The following is a 15,088-nucleotide window of genomic DNA, read 5'->3' on the forward strand; positions in this document are numbered from 1 at the left end:
TCTTCCCCTCTTCAAAGCCCTACTGAGAGCTCACCTCCTCCAAGAGGCCTTCCCAGACTGAGCCCCCCTTTCCCTCTGCTTCCCCCCATCCCCCCCCCACTCTGCTCTTCCCCTCCCCTCAGCACTGTGCTCCTTTGTATATATTATTTATTGCCCTATTTATTTTGTTAATGAGGTGTACATCCCCTTGATCCTATTTATCTCTTGATGTTGTCTTGTTTTGGTTTTATTCTCTTTGGCTCTGCTGTCTGTCTCCCCCGTTTAGACTGTGAGCCCATCATGGACAGGGATGGTCTCTATCTGTTGCCCAATTGTCGATTCCAAGTGCTTAGTCCAGTGCTCTGCACATGGTAAGCGCTCAATAAATAAATGAATAAATAAATTCGGGCCTAAATGGGAGTTGAACCTCGGGGCCAACGTGGAGAGCCACTGGGCTCAACAGGGCCTAATCTCGCCCAAAGGGTGAAGGGACAGGAGGCCGCATTGTGGCTCAGTGGAAAGAGCACGGGCTTTGGAGTCAGAGGTCATGAGTTCGAATCCCGGCTCTGCCACTGGTCAGCTGTGTGACTGTGGGCAGGTCACTTCACTTCTCTGCGCCTCAGTTCCCTCATCTGTAAAATGTGGATTGAGACTGTGAGCCCCACGTGGGACAACCTGATTCCCCTATGTCTACCCCAGCGCTTAGAACAGTGCTCGGCACATAGTAAGCGCTTAACAAATACCAACATTATTATTATTATTATTACTGTGGGCAGGTCACTTCACTTCTCTGTGCCTCAGTGCCCTCATCTGTAAAATGGGGATTGACTGTGAGCCCCACGTGGGACAACCTGATTCCTCTGTGTCTACCCCAGCGCTTAGAACAGTGCTCTACACATAGTAAGCGCTTAACAAATCCCAACATTATTATTCAGGTCGGCTCGTCTTGGCAGTAGTGGCCGGAGGGGAGGCAGAGCGCGCATGCGCGCAGCTCGAGCCCAGGCGGGAGCCACGTGCCGACGGCGGGGGGCAAACGCTCCCTTTTTATTGCGCACGCGCACTCCCGATTAGAGCCTGCCCTCTCAGCCGTCCCTGCCCGCTTCTAAGATGGCGGCGGGGGAGGGCGTCACGTGCGCCCCGCTAGCCAATGGGCTGCCTCCGGGCCGGGCCGGGCCGGGGGGGAGGAAGGAGGCGGAAGTGTGGCTTGGCCGGTCCTGTCCGCCGCCCCTGCCGCTGTCTATTACGTAACCCCCGCCCCGGCGGCGTCTCCCCCGCGGCCCGGGACAACCTTGCAGGTTGCGCTGATGCGCTCCAGCCCTCGCACCCGTCGCCGCCTCTCCTACAAGGTGAGACCCTGGAGGGCGCCCCCCGGCCGGTGGCTGCCTGAAGGCTCGGGAATTGCTACTCTTTTAATACCCCCGCTACTACTAATAATAGTAATAATAATGTGGGGATTTGTTAAGCGCTTACTATGTGCAGAGCACTGTTCTGAGCGCTGGGGTACATCATAATTGTGCTGTTTGCCAAGCTCTTACTAGGGGCCAAGCACTGTTCTCAACGCTGGGATAGATAGAAGCGCTTACTACAGTGTTCTGCACACAGTAAGCGCTCAGTAAATGCGACTGAATGAATAGAAGGTAATAATTCTGGGATTTGTTAAGCGCTTAACTCTGTGCCAGGCACTGTACTAAGCGCTGGGGTGGTTACAAGCAGATTGGGTTGGACATAGTCCACCAGTTAGAACAGTGCTTTGCCCATGATAATAGTAATGTTGGTATTTGTTAAGCGCTTACTACGTGCAGAGCACTGTTCTAAGCGCTGGGGGAGATACAGGGGAATGAGGTTGCCCCACGTGAGGCTCACAGTCTTCACCCCCATTTTACAGATGAGGGAACTGAGGCACAGAGAAGTGAAGTGACTTGCCCACAGTCACACAGCTGACAAGGGGCAGAGGCGGGTTTCGAACCCATGACCTCTGACTCCCAAGACCGTGCTCTTTCCACTGAGCCACGCTACTTCACAGATACCATCATTATTATCATTGAGAAGCAGCGTGGCTCAGTGGAAGGAGCCCCGGGTTGGGAGTCAGAGGTCATGGGTTCTAATCCCGGCTCTGCCGCTTGTCAGCTGTGTGACTGTGGGCAAGTCACTTCACTTCTCGGTGCCTCAGTTCCCTTCTCTGTAAAATAGGGATTAAGACTGTGAGCCCCACGTCGAACAACCTGATGACTTTGTATCCCCCCAGCGCTTAGAACAGTGCTTTGCACATAGTAAGCACTTAACAAATACTATCATTATTATCATTATAGTCCGTGCCCCATGTGGGGTTCACAGTCTCAATCCTCATTTTAGAGATGAGGGAACTGAGTCCCAGTGAAGTGACTTGCCCAAGGTCACACAGCAGGCAACGGGTGAAGTCAGGATTAGAACCCATGACCTTCTGATTCCCAGCCCCGGGCTCTATCCACTACCTCATGCCGCTTCTGTATCTGGTCCCACATGGGGTGCACAGTCTATGTAGAAGAGAAGACAGGTATTGAATTCCCCATCTTGCAGATGAGGGAACTTTGGCACGTAGAAGTAAAGGGACTTGCCCAAGGTCACACAGCAGGATAGTGGCAGAGGCGGGTTTGGAACCCAGGTTCTTTGACTCCCAGGCCAGTGTCTTTCCCCCTGGGCCACAGTGTTTACTATTTAAGCGCTTACTAAGAGTCTTCTAATTCTTTCATTCAGTTGTACTTATTGAGAGTGTACCGAATGCGGAGCACTATACTAAGCGCTTGCAAAGTATAATTCGGCAGCAGAGACAATCCCTACCCAACAACAGGCTCTCAGTCTAGAATTCTTGTTATATTGTACTCTCCCAAGTGCTTAGTTCAGTGCTCTTCACCTAGTAAGGGCTCAGTAAATACTATTGATTGATAGGTGCCAAGTAGTGAAGCTGCAGGGCCTAGTGGTAAGAGCACTGGCTTGGGAGTCAGAGGATGTGTGTTCTAATCCCAGCTCTGCTACTTGTCTGCTCTGTGCCTCAGTTACCTCATCTGTAGAATGGGTATTGACTGAGCACCCCACGTGGGACAACGTGATTACCTTGTATCTACCCAGCGCTTAGAACAGTGCCTAGCGCATAGTAAGTGTTTAACAAATACCATTATTACTATTATTACTCAGTGCTGGGGTAGATACAATCAGATTGGACACACGGGCCTGATAGTTTGAGGGGAGGGGAGAACAGGTATTTTAATCCCCATTTTACAGAAGAGGAAACCGAGACCCAGAAAAGTTTAAGTGATTTGCAGGAAGTGGTGGAGCTGGGGTTATAACCAAGATCCCATTTGAGGTCCATCCCTGTGCCCTTTTCACCAGCCCAGGGTGGATGGGAGAACTCACAGTGGCTGGAAAAGAGAGATCTGCCAGTAACGAGTAAAAAGCCAGGGACCCAGCAGTGAAGGTTGAGGAGACCAAAAGACCGTGGGTTAAAAGGCCTCGGGGAGTATAAGGATTTGGACAGTGGCAGTGGGTATTGGAAAGGCCCTTAAATTTTTCTGGCTCTCAGTTTACTAATCTGTAAAATGGAGATACACTACCCCTTCTCCCTCCCCTCAAACTCTAAGCCCCGTGTGTCTAATCTGATTGGAGAGGCACCTACTAGAAGATTACTGGAAGTTTAGAGCATCAGCTGTAGGAAGCAGCTTGGCCTTGTAGGGCAAAGCTATGGCATCAAGGTTTATGAGGGAGGTTGTTTTTGTAGCCATTTTTAAGCTCTCGAACCTTACCTCCAAACTATCCCAAGCTTTCAGAAGATGAGCTTTTTGCCCAGTGAGTCCATTTCGGGTAGGGAAGCTGTGAAGCTTGGAACCTTGGAAGCTTGTGAACCTTGGAAGCAGTAAACACAAATAAGTGCTTAGTACAGTGCTCTACACACTGTAAGCGCTCAATAAATACAATTTTATGAGGGAATTAAAATTTCCCAGGCAGAGAATGAGCGACAAAGATACTTCTGTAGACCCGATCGGACTTAACATGTCCCCCTCATGTATTCGACTCCTGTTCTTCAAGATCTTTTACTGAAATTGCAATCTCCTAATTTCCCCGTGAAAGTGGCACAATTATGTGTAAAACTAAAGCCCAGACTGGACTCAATTAGAGCCTGGATCCGAGACTGGAGGTTTTAGCCTAGCAACCTAATGCCTCAAATAGTACTTATTATCTTGACTCATCAGTGAGCACTATGGTTTTTCCATCAGCAAATATATTTTCTCCAGCCCCATCAGGTTTGTCTCTTTTGTAGCTCCATGAAATGTATATCCATTTGTGTGTGTATGTATCTTTTGAAAGACAAGCCCTCCTGTATTTTGCGGTTTAGTGAACCCTCAATTATATAAGGATGGTGGATTGAGGGAGTTTGTTCTTCTTTCTCCTCACCTTCTCTTTTTACTGTTTTATTATTAGCTCCCACAGAAGGTATGGATGAGAGAGAAGGTGAAACCCAAATCTGTCAATAACGCCGTGCTAACACCCTCGCTTAAATGTTTGGCCAAGAAGCCTAGTAGTGTCCTGTAATAATAACTGTATTGTCTAGCTCTTATGTGCCAAACACTGTACTGAGTATTGGGATTCTACTCTCTGAAGCACCAAGTACAGTGCTCTGCACACAGTAAGCACTTAATAAATGTGATTGATAAGTCCAAGGTTATCAGGTCAGACTAAGTCCCTGTCCAACTGGAGACTCACAGTTTAAGTAGGATTAAGTACTTATCCACTTAATTTTTACCAAGGGTGTGCTTCTTCTATATTCATCCTCCCTCTGTAGATGGAGAGAGGGAGTGGAAAGAAAATCAGTTTCCATATCCTACCCTAGGTCTGCCCCAATCAGTCAATCAAAGGTGTTTAGCATTTACTATGTGTGCAGCACTGATTTAGGTGCTTTGGAAAGTTCAATCCAAATGAATTCGAGGACGCGATCCTTGCCCACGAAGAGCTTTCATTTTAGAGGGGCAGACAGACAAAATAAATGGCAGCAGTGTTGTAGAGCCGAGGGTTGGGTGAATATCAGGTTTTTAGGGGCAGGTCATTTCTCTCTGCCTCAGTTGCCTCTTCAGTAAAATGGGATTAAAGCCCTCCTACTTAGACTGGGAGCCCCCATGTGGAACAGGGACTCTCTCCACCCTGATTATCTTTTATCTGTTCCAGCACTTAATATAGTGCCTGGCACAGAAAAAGCGCATAACAAGTATCATTTAAAGGGGTATAGATCTGAGCTTATGGGCAGTGCAGAAGGGAGGGAGATGAGGGGTTAGCCAGGGAAGGCCCAGTGTAAAATATGCACATTTCAAAGAGGAAACGTCATGCTAAAAGTCTGATGGGTGGCTAGTGGAGACTGCCGGGGTGGCACAAACTCCACTGTCTAAAGAGGGCACTGGTGACCAGCTAGTGTCTCCCACCTACCCCCCGGCCTACCGCATCCTCCTGCCCTATTACACTTTAATGGAAGTAGGTATAAATCTGTCAAAATAAATAGCCCTGCCCAGTGAAATGAAGAATCAAAATGAAATTCAGGATTATTTGTGGCTGTGAGATGTTCTTAATTCACATACAGAGTTTGAGTGGTTGTAATTATAATCGTGCTGTAAACATTGAAAACTGGATATATCATAGAATTGTTTTTCTCTGCCAAGTCTTCAGTTATTTAGTACTGTCTCTGGTTCTTCTCTTTCTCCCTCTCTCTCTCTCTCTCTCTCTCTCTCTCTCTGTCTTCTTCCCCTCCCCATCCAAAATCTAACAGAGGTACACATACTGTCAGCAGAAATTACCGGACTCTGGAGTCAGTTAACCGGTGAATTAGAAGAGGGACAACAGGCCAGAAGTATCACAAGTGCTCTTGTCTAATACAGAGTTCATTTCCCAACAATGCTCAAATTAGAGGCAAAACTATCTCTAGCCAGTACAATAAATGTAACTCCTAAGGCTCGACCCATTTGACTAGTGCCCCATTCATGTGTTCCAGCCTTTGTTGCAGGGGGAATTGTGACCAGCCCTGAGCTAATGGAATAAGAAATATGACCTCACACAAAGAAATTAAAATCAGAATTTTCCTATGGCCATGGCCTTCCTCAAGCTCAAGTGGGTGAAGGACAGGACCCGCCCAGGCCAAACAGCCCAAATGCAAAATCAGATGCATGAAAGTAGGGCCCTTCCATCAGCTGTCATCCTCCTGTTCCAAACTGAGGGAGGCGAGTCCTGCAGGAGGACAGGTGAACAGTGATGCACGGGCGTGGGCGAGTCTTAGCTGTAGTTATCCATGGACATGACCACACCTCAGTGAACCTGCCCCAGTTGCACACGTAACATGTCCCCTGAGCATTTCCACGGTCCCAGAGTTAAAATCTGACAGAAAAATCTCTCCAACTATGGGCACAGTTGGGTATTCGCCTACCCGAGACTGGTGGGAAACAGATCAATGTTTTCCACTTAAGTGTCATCCGTTCGCTTTCCAGAAACTGACGCGTGGGTGAGATCGACTGAAGGACCCGGTAATCCTTCCAAATGAACCATTTTTCTTACGGTAGCATCTGGGATTCTGAGCCGCGCACAGTTTGCGTGAAAATTGATTTGTTTTCTGCCGGTGTTGGAGCACGCATCAGGATGCAGTTTTAGGTGAGGGTCAGGGGCGTTTAATTTTCTAAGCGAAGGTTTTTCGCCTCCAAATCTGTTCGGAGAAGCAGCCGGACCATAATGAAAGCTGTCGTCAGGGTGCTGGAATGAGGCGTCTAGCGTACTGAGATGGAGAGGGTATTTTTAGAATTTAAAGGCTTTTGGTGATTTTTAGTTACTAAATTTCGTATGGTATGTAAGTACGGTAGCCCGGAAGAAGTAATAAATAGCTGACAGCAACACAATGACTAAAATTGGAGAAATTCCCAAGTGTAGTGAGATGGGGGGTGATGAAAGGTAGATCACGTTGAGTTCAGACTTAGCTGGGAAATCAGGATGCTGCTCTTCATGCTGAGGAATATCATTGTCTTCGGGTGACCAGCAATGAGGTTTTAGTTGTCAAGTCTTAAAGGCTGTTTCATCTTGAATTGTTATTATTAATAATAATAGTGATATTAAGCATTTGCTATGTGCCAAACACTGTACTAAATGCAGGGATAGGTACAAGATAATCAGGTCCCACATGGGGCTCACAGTCTAGAGAAGTAGTGTGGCTTCATGGAAAGACAGGGGCTGGGAAGTCAAAGGTTGTGGGTTCTAAACCCCCTCCGCTACATATCAGCTGTGTGACTTTGGGCAAGTTACATCACTTCTCTGTGCCCCAGTACTTCATCTGTAAGATGGGGATTAAGACTGTGAGCTCCACGTGGCACAACCTGATTACCTTGTATCTACCCCAGTGCTGAGAACACTGCTTGGCATATAGTAAACACTTAACAAATATTATTATTACTAAGTGGGAGATGTGAATCCCCATTTTGCAGATGAGGGAACTGGGGTGAGTCAGTAAACTTCTAAGGTCATCCAGAATAGTAATAATAATAATAATAATGTTGGTATTTGTTAAGCGCTTTAGCACCCAGGTCCACTGTCAGAACCATGCTCTTTCCAATGGGTCACGCTGCTTCCCTAGCAGGATGGGAGATCTATAGACATATCCCTTCTAATTCTTATGGAGCAGAACAAGGAGCAAAATGCAGAATTGTCTACAGTACATCTTAAAAAGGTCTTCTGAAGATTATGCCTAGGCATTCTTTTCTTTCCTCTTTCCTAGAGAAGCAGCGTGGCTCAGTGGAAAGAGCCCGGGCTTGGGAGTCATTCATTCATTCAATAGTATTTATTGAGCACTTACTATGTGCAGAGCACTGTACTAAGAGCTTGGGATGAACAAGTCGGCAACAGATAGAGACAGTCCCTGCCGTTTGACGGGCTTACGGTCTAATCGGGGGAGACGGACAGACGAGAACGATGGCAATAAATAGAGTCGAGGGGAAGAACATCTCGTAAAAACAATGGCAACTAAATAGAATCGAGGCGATGTACAATTTCATTAACAAAATAAATAGGGTAATGGAAATATATACAGTTGAGCGGACGAGTACAGTGCTGTGGGGATGGGAAGGGAGAGGTGGAGGAGCGGAGGGAAAAGGGGAAAAAGAGGGTTTAGCTGCGGAGAGGTGAAGGGGGAGTGGCAGAGGGAGTAGAGGGAGAAGAGGAGCTCAGTCTGGGAAGGCCTCTTGGAGGAGGTGAGTTTTAAGTAGGGTTTTGAAGAGGGGAAAAGAATCAGTTTGGCGGAGGTGAGGAGGGAGGGTGTTCCAGGACCGCGGGAGGACGTGGCCCGGGGGTCGACGGCGGGATAGGTGAGACCGAGGGACGGTGAGGTGGTGAGCGGCAGAGGAGCGGAGCATGCAGGGTGGGTAGGCGGTAGAAAGAGAGAAGGGAGGAGAGGTAGTCAGAAGTCATGGGTTCAAATCCCGGATCTGCCGCTTGTCAGCTGTGTGACTGTGGGCAAGTCACTTCACTTCTCGGTGCCTCAGTGACCTCATCTGGAAAATGGGTATTAACTGTGAGCGTCACGTGGGAAAACCTGATTACCCTGTATCTACCCCAGCGCTTAGAACAGTGCTCTGCACATAGTAAGCGCTTAACAAATACTAACATTATTTCCTCTAAGTAGCCGGAGAGCTCTAACCAACATATTGCATTAGTTGGCCTTTTCCGATTTTTCAAACTGGTTTATTGTCGCGACCTGCTTCTTGTTCCTTTTTGGTCAGAAGCAACAGCACTCCTCAAATCTCTCAGCTCATTGTGGGCAGAGATTGTGTTTACTAACTCTGTTGTATTGTTTACTCCAGCACACTTAGTACAGTGCTCTGAACACAGTGCTCAGTAAATAACATTCATTGTGATTAATTGATTCCCTAGTGACAGAGAAGTCACTTAGGGTAATTGTTCTCCAGAAGTGTGCATCATATACCAGCTCATCTCAGTCTCTTCTGCTCTGTTTAGGCTTCGAACCACAAAACCCAGCAGCCTTAAGGGAGATGTTCAAGCCTGTAAAGCAATGGATAGAACATGGGTGTGGTAGTTAGGTCATGGGTTCTAATCCCAGGTCTGGCACTTCTCTGCTGTGACCTTGGGCAAGTCACTTCTCTGTGCCTCAGTTACCTCATCTTTAAAATGGGGATTGAGACTGTGAGCCCCTCATGGGACAGGGACTCTGTCAATCTCAATTTGCTTGTATCCACCCCAGTGCTTAGCACAGTACCAGGTACATAGTAAGTGCTTAACAAATACCATTATTATTATTAACTTTTGCCAATTTGGCTCAATTTGATCTGGGTCCTCTGTTCCCAGTCCATTGCTCGTTCCCTCTTACTTGTCATCAAGTAACAATATGTGAAATACTGTCTGCCAACTCTGTTATCGTGTACCCTCCCAAGAGCTTATTACAGTGTTCTGCACAGAGTAAGTGCTCAATAAATACCATTGATTGTAAGAGAAGACCCCTCCAATTTGTAGTATTTAGATTTGATCTTCCTAAATTTACCAGTGGTTTTGCGGGCTGCAAGAGATCGAAGTGGAGCCAAAGGTCCTGGTCACATTATGTTCACCCAGATTGCCCTTTATTGGGCTGTTGTATCTGCTCTACCTGATACTGATTTTCCTTTTTTTTTTGTTTTAATTGTGGCATTTGTTAAGCAGTTATTTTGTGCTAAGAACTGGGCTAAACTTTGGGTTACATTCAAGATAATCAAGTCTTGATTAAATGCTTGGGAAGCAGCGTGGCCTACCTGAAAGAGTCCAAGCCTGTGAGGCAGAAGGACCTGGATTCTAATCTAGTCGCCTCAGTGGCCTTGAGCAAGTCACTGAACTTCTCTGGGCTCAGTTACCTCATCTGTAAAATGAGGGATTAAGACTGTGAGCCCTATGTGGGACACGGACTATGTCTAACATGATTAGGGGTATCTACCCCAGTGCTCAGTACAGTGCTTGGCACATAGTAAGCACTTAAATGCTACTTTAGGGAAAAAAAGACCAGGGTGTGTGTGTGTGGCAGGGATCCAGGTCTCAAAACCCTATAAAGCGCTGGGCAGTGCTAAAGGTCTCCAGACCTTCAGTTTTATATAAATCCTGATGCCATGTTGTCACTGCAGCCTGTCTGGCAATCTCCCAAAGAAATGCTTAATGTTTTGTTGAAGTTTTTCTACTTCCTTGTCTGTTGTTGGGTGGCTTAGTGGAAAGAGCACAGGCTTGGGAGTCCAAGGTCGTAGGTTCTAATTCCGACCCTCCCACTTGTCAGCTGTGTGACTTTGGGGAAGTCACTTCACTTCTCTATGCCTCATTTACCTCATCTGTTAAATGGGGATCAAGTCTGTGAGGCCCCATGTGGGACAACCTGATTGTATCTACCCAAGTGCTTAGAACAGTGCTTGGCACATAATAAGCGCTAAACAGATACCATTATTATTGTTTCTTTCCGGAACAGTAACAAAGTCAAAAATATACATTGGTATGTAAAGTGTCTAGGTAATGTTGCATCCTTTAAAGTAGGATGGGTTGTGGCTTTCGGGTTTGTGACTAAGAGGTAGGTCAACTTCCTTTCCGAGCATCGACAATGGGCTGATGGGATTTGTAGCCAAACAAAAACAAGACATAATTACTACCTTAAGGGAACCAGCACCAGGCAAATTGAACACCGACACAGGTATGCACGCACCCTGAATTTCTCCCCTAAATCCATTTAAATTTGAGCCAGTGGAGGAGGGTTGTAGATTAAAGTTTTGGGTGGTGAGTTGAAGAGCCCCTCGTCATCTCCATTAAGGCTTTAGAGGTCGGGGGTGGCAGTTAAAAGGCATGGTTTGGGCTGGGACACCCTGCCTGAAGAAAGCTTTGTTGCGAGCTCTGAAAGAGGATAAAAAGATACTTTGTCAGTAGCTCAGCAAGGAAAAGTTGGTGACAGAGAATCCAAGTAGCCTTGGATAGCTACCAAAGTATAGCTTTCCCAAGGGATAGCCTTGGGAAAAAGACACAGAGGCAGGAGGGGGATAAAGTAAGGAAGATGGCGAAAGGCAGCTAGATTGACCTGACAGAAGAGGCCTTCCCCAATTAAGCCCTTACTTCCTCTTCTCCCACTCCCTTCTGCATCACCCTTGCGTTTGGATTTGCACCCTTTATTCACCCCACCCTCAGCCCCGTAGCACTTAAGTACAGATCTCTAACTCACCTTCTTAAAACCATCACCCCTGCCCTCCTCCCTTCCTTAACTTCTATTTTTAACCACTCAATCTCCAAGGGCTCCTTCCCCTCTGCCTTCAAACACGCCCACGTCTCCCCCATCCTAAAAAAACCCGCTCTTGACCCCACTTCCCCCTCCAGTTATCGTCCTATCTCCCTACTACCCTTCCTTTCCAAAATCTTAGAACGAGTCGTCTACAATCGATGCCTAGAATTCCTTAACTCCCATTCTCTCCTAGACCCCCTCCGATCTGGCTTCCGTCCCCTCCACTCTACCGAGACTGCTCTCTCTAAGGTCACCCGTGACCTCCTTCTTGCCAAATCCAATGGCTCCTACTCCATTCTGATCCTCCTTGACCTCTCTGCTGCCTTTGACACTGTCGACCGTCCCCTCCTCCTCCATACCTTATCTCACCTTGGCTTCACGGACTCTGTCCTCTCCTGGTTCTCCTCTTACCTCTCTGGCCGATCATTCTCGGTCTCCTACGCTGGAGCCTCCTCCCCCTCCCATCCTTTAACTGTTGGAGTTCCTCAAGGGTCAGTTCTTGGCCCTCTTCTGTTCTCCATTTACACTCACTCCCTCGGTGAATTCATCCGCTCTCACGGCTTTGACTACCATCTCTACGCAGATGACACGCAGATCTACATCTCCGCCCCTGTCCTCTCCCCCTCCCTTCGGGCTCTCATCTCCTCCTGCCTCCGGGACGTCTCCACCTGGATGTCGGCTCGCCACCTAAAACTCAACATGAGCAAGACTGAGCTCCTCATCTTCCCTCCCAAGCCCGGTCCGCTCCCAGACTTCTCCATCACCGTGCATGGCACGACCATCCCTCCCGTCTCTCAGGCCCGCAATCTCGGTGTCATCCTTGACTCGTCCCTCTCGTTCACCCCACACATCCTATCCGTTACCGAGACCTGCCGGTTTCACCTCTACAATATCGCCAAGATCTGCCCTTTCCTCTCCACCCAAACGGCTACCTTACTATTACGGGCTCTCGTTATATCCCGGCTAGATTACTGTGTCAGCCTTCTCTCTGACCTCTCTTCCTCCTCTCTCGCCCCGCTCCGGTCTATTCTTCACTCCGCTGCCCGGCTCATCTTCCTGCAGAAACGATCTGGGCACGTCACTCCCCTTCTTAAACAACTCCAGTGGTTGCCTATCGACCTCCGCTCCAAACAAAAACTCCTCACTCTAGGCTTCGAGGCTCTCCATCACCTCGCCCCTTCCTACCTCTCCTCCCTTCTCTCTTTCTACCGCCCACCCCGCACGCTCCGCTCCTCCGCCGCCCACCTCCTCGCCGTCCCTCGGTCTCGCCTATCCCGCCGTCGACCCCTGGGTCACGTCCTCCCGCGGTCCCGGAACGCCCTCCCTCCTCACCTCCGCCAAACTGATTCTCTTTCCCTCTTCAAAACCTCACTTAAAAATCACCTCCTCCAAGAGGCCTTCCCAGACTGAGCTCCTCTTCCCCCTCTACTCCCTCTGCCATCCCCCCTTTACCTCTCCGCAGCTAAAGCCTCATTTTCCCCTTTTCCCTCTGCTCCTCCACCTCTCCCTTCCCATCCCCACAGCACTGTACCCGTCCGCTCAACTGTATATATTTTCGTTACCCTATTTATTTTGTTAATGAATTGTACATCGCCTCGATTCTATTTAGTTGCCATTGTTTTTACGAGATGTTCTTCCCCTTGACGCTGTTTAGTGCCATTGTTCTCGTCTGTCCGTCTCCCCCAATTAGACTGTAAGCCCGTCAAACGGCAGGGACTGTCTCTATCTGTTGCCGACTTGTTCATCCCAAGCGCTTAGTACAGTGCTCTGCACATAGTAAGCGCTCAATAAATACTATTGAATGAATGAATTATGTATATTAATGTCCGTCTCCCCCTCTAGACTGTATGCTTCTTGTGGGCAGGGCAAGTGAGTACCAACTCTTATATTTTATTCTTCTCCGGACTGTTAGTTCATTATGGGAGGGGAACGTGTCTTTAATTCTCCTGTATTGAACTCTCTCAAGTGCTTAGAAAAGAGCTCTGCACACACTAAGCACTCAGTAAATACCATTGACAGATCTCAAGCACTCTTAGTTCAGTAGTCTGCACCCAGTAGAGTTGACAGAAGGTAGGTGCTCAGTACAGTAAGTGCTCAATAAACACTGATAGATCGGAGAGGAGGAGGAAGAGGTGGCAGGCAATGTTAAGTAGGGTCAGACTAGCAATGCATATTGAAGCTGATTAAAATCATTAATATTTAAAGTGTAATAGTCCTTGATTTAACTCCTTGAGGGCAGGATTCATGTTTACCAAATCTATTTTATTGTGCTCTCCCAAGTGCTTAGTACAGTGCTCTGCCCATAGATGAGCTCAGAGAATCACTATGGCTTTGTGGAAGCATGCCTGGTCTGGGGTTTTGAGTTCTAATCCCGGCTTCTACATCTGTCTGGTGTGTGACCTTAGGCAAGTCACTTAACTTTCACTTAACTTCTCTGAGCCTCAGTTTCCTCATCCCTAAAATGGGGATTAAATCCTACTTTCTTGTACTTAGACTGTGAGCCCCAGATGGACAGGGACTGTAATCACCTGATAAAATTGTCTCTCTCCCAGGGCTTAGCACCATGCTTGGCACATAGTAAGTGCTTAACAGGTACCATTAAAAAAAAAAAAAAGTAAATCCGATCAAGATGTCTCAAGTGAAGTTGAATGACACTGCCAACATTTCTAATTTCCCCGCCTGCTTTAGGTATACAAAGTTTTGGGTTTTACAGCATTAACCTCCTTTATAGCACTGGTTCTGGCGGGAATAGACATTGATGGGGAAATGAGGACATATTTTTTAAAAGCTGTCATGGAGGAAACTTTAAAGGGGTAGAGTCAGAGTAGGAGAGATTGGGTGGAGAGGAGCCACCAGGGAGAAATCCCCTTCTAGACCCTAAGCTCTTTATGGGCAGGGAGCCTGTTTTACCAGCTATATTGTATTGTACTCTCCCAAGCTGCTTAGTACAGTGCTCTGCACACAGCAGACACTCAGTGCATTAAGCGCTTGGGAGAGTACACTCCAACAGAATTAGCAGACACATTCCCTGCCCATAACGAGCTGACATTGATTGAAAATTCAGCATGTCCATTTTATTTCCCATTAAGTCAGTCAGCTACTCTGTTATGGAACCCCTCTGACTCAAAATACATTAATGTAGCTATATTCATCATGTCAAATGGATCGCTTCCATATGTCTAGGTAATTGGGGTTAAAATATTTGTAACATTGTTCTAATAGAATTTTGACTTGGACTTTTCCAGGAACCAATTGTGTGGTAAATCTAAGGGTCGCCTGTAGCGAAGGTCAGACACTTTTTGCAGGGGCCACTCATAATGAAGGGGGAAATCTTTTTGAGAGCTTCTATTAAGAGCATCAAAAGGTAGACTGCAAGTCTCTTTAAAAAAAAAAAATAGATCTTTTGCCTTTGAAATCAGATTTATTCATTCATTTGTATTTGAGCACTTGCTGTGTGCAGAACACTGTACTAAGCACTTGCACTGTATTAATTTGCATTGCACTGTAGATTGTGAACTGGTAAGCTGGACCAGTAAGAATGTAGCACCTTGAGGTTATACAGCACTTTTGTTTCAAGGGTAAAGAGGAACACTGTTTTTTCAAGGTCAGCTAAGAACAGCCGAGTGTCTGTCACTGATTCCATAGGGTTATCAGCCAGACAGTGGACAAGCACTGCCTCCTAGATATTCGAATTTCTAGCAGAGAAAAGTTGCCTAAAAAAGAAACATAATGATTAGAATGGAATTTTCTGACCTTAATGCAAAAAGGCTCATGTTCAGGTTTAAAAGATTAGAAAACAAAGATCCAGGCTATGCGGTTTTGTGTTCATAG

The 15,088-nt window shown here is 47.1% G+C and overlaps 1 protein-coding gene across 2 annotated transcripts in view; it reads left to right on the forward strand.

Annotated features, from left to right (window-relative positions):
- Window positions 1-1,153: 1,153 nt before the first annotated feature.
- The window catches only part of NAA60 (N-alpha-acetyltransferase 60, NatF catalytic subunit), a 59,731-nt gene continuing 45,796 nt past the window's right edge, over window positions 1,154-15,088 (forward strand). Inside the window, exon 1 of one of the 2 annotated variants that reach the window (XM_029054148.2) lies at window positions 1,154-1,325. The gene's annotated coding sequence lies outside the window, so the exon portion shown is untranslated. The remainder of the gene's footprint in view (window positions 1,326-15,088) is intronic. The other variant, XM_029054145.2, reaches the window with a different exon arrangement.

This window comes from Ornithorhynchus anatinus, chromosome 2 (assembly GCF_004115215.2).
Source record: "Ornithorhynchus anatinus isolate Pmale09 chromosome 2, mOrnAna1.pri.v4, whole genome shotgun sequence".
NCBI lineage: Eukaryota > Metazoa > Chordata > Mammalia > Monotremata > Ornithorhynchidae > Ornithorhynchus > Ornithorhynchus anatinus.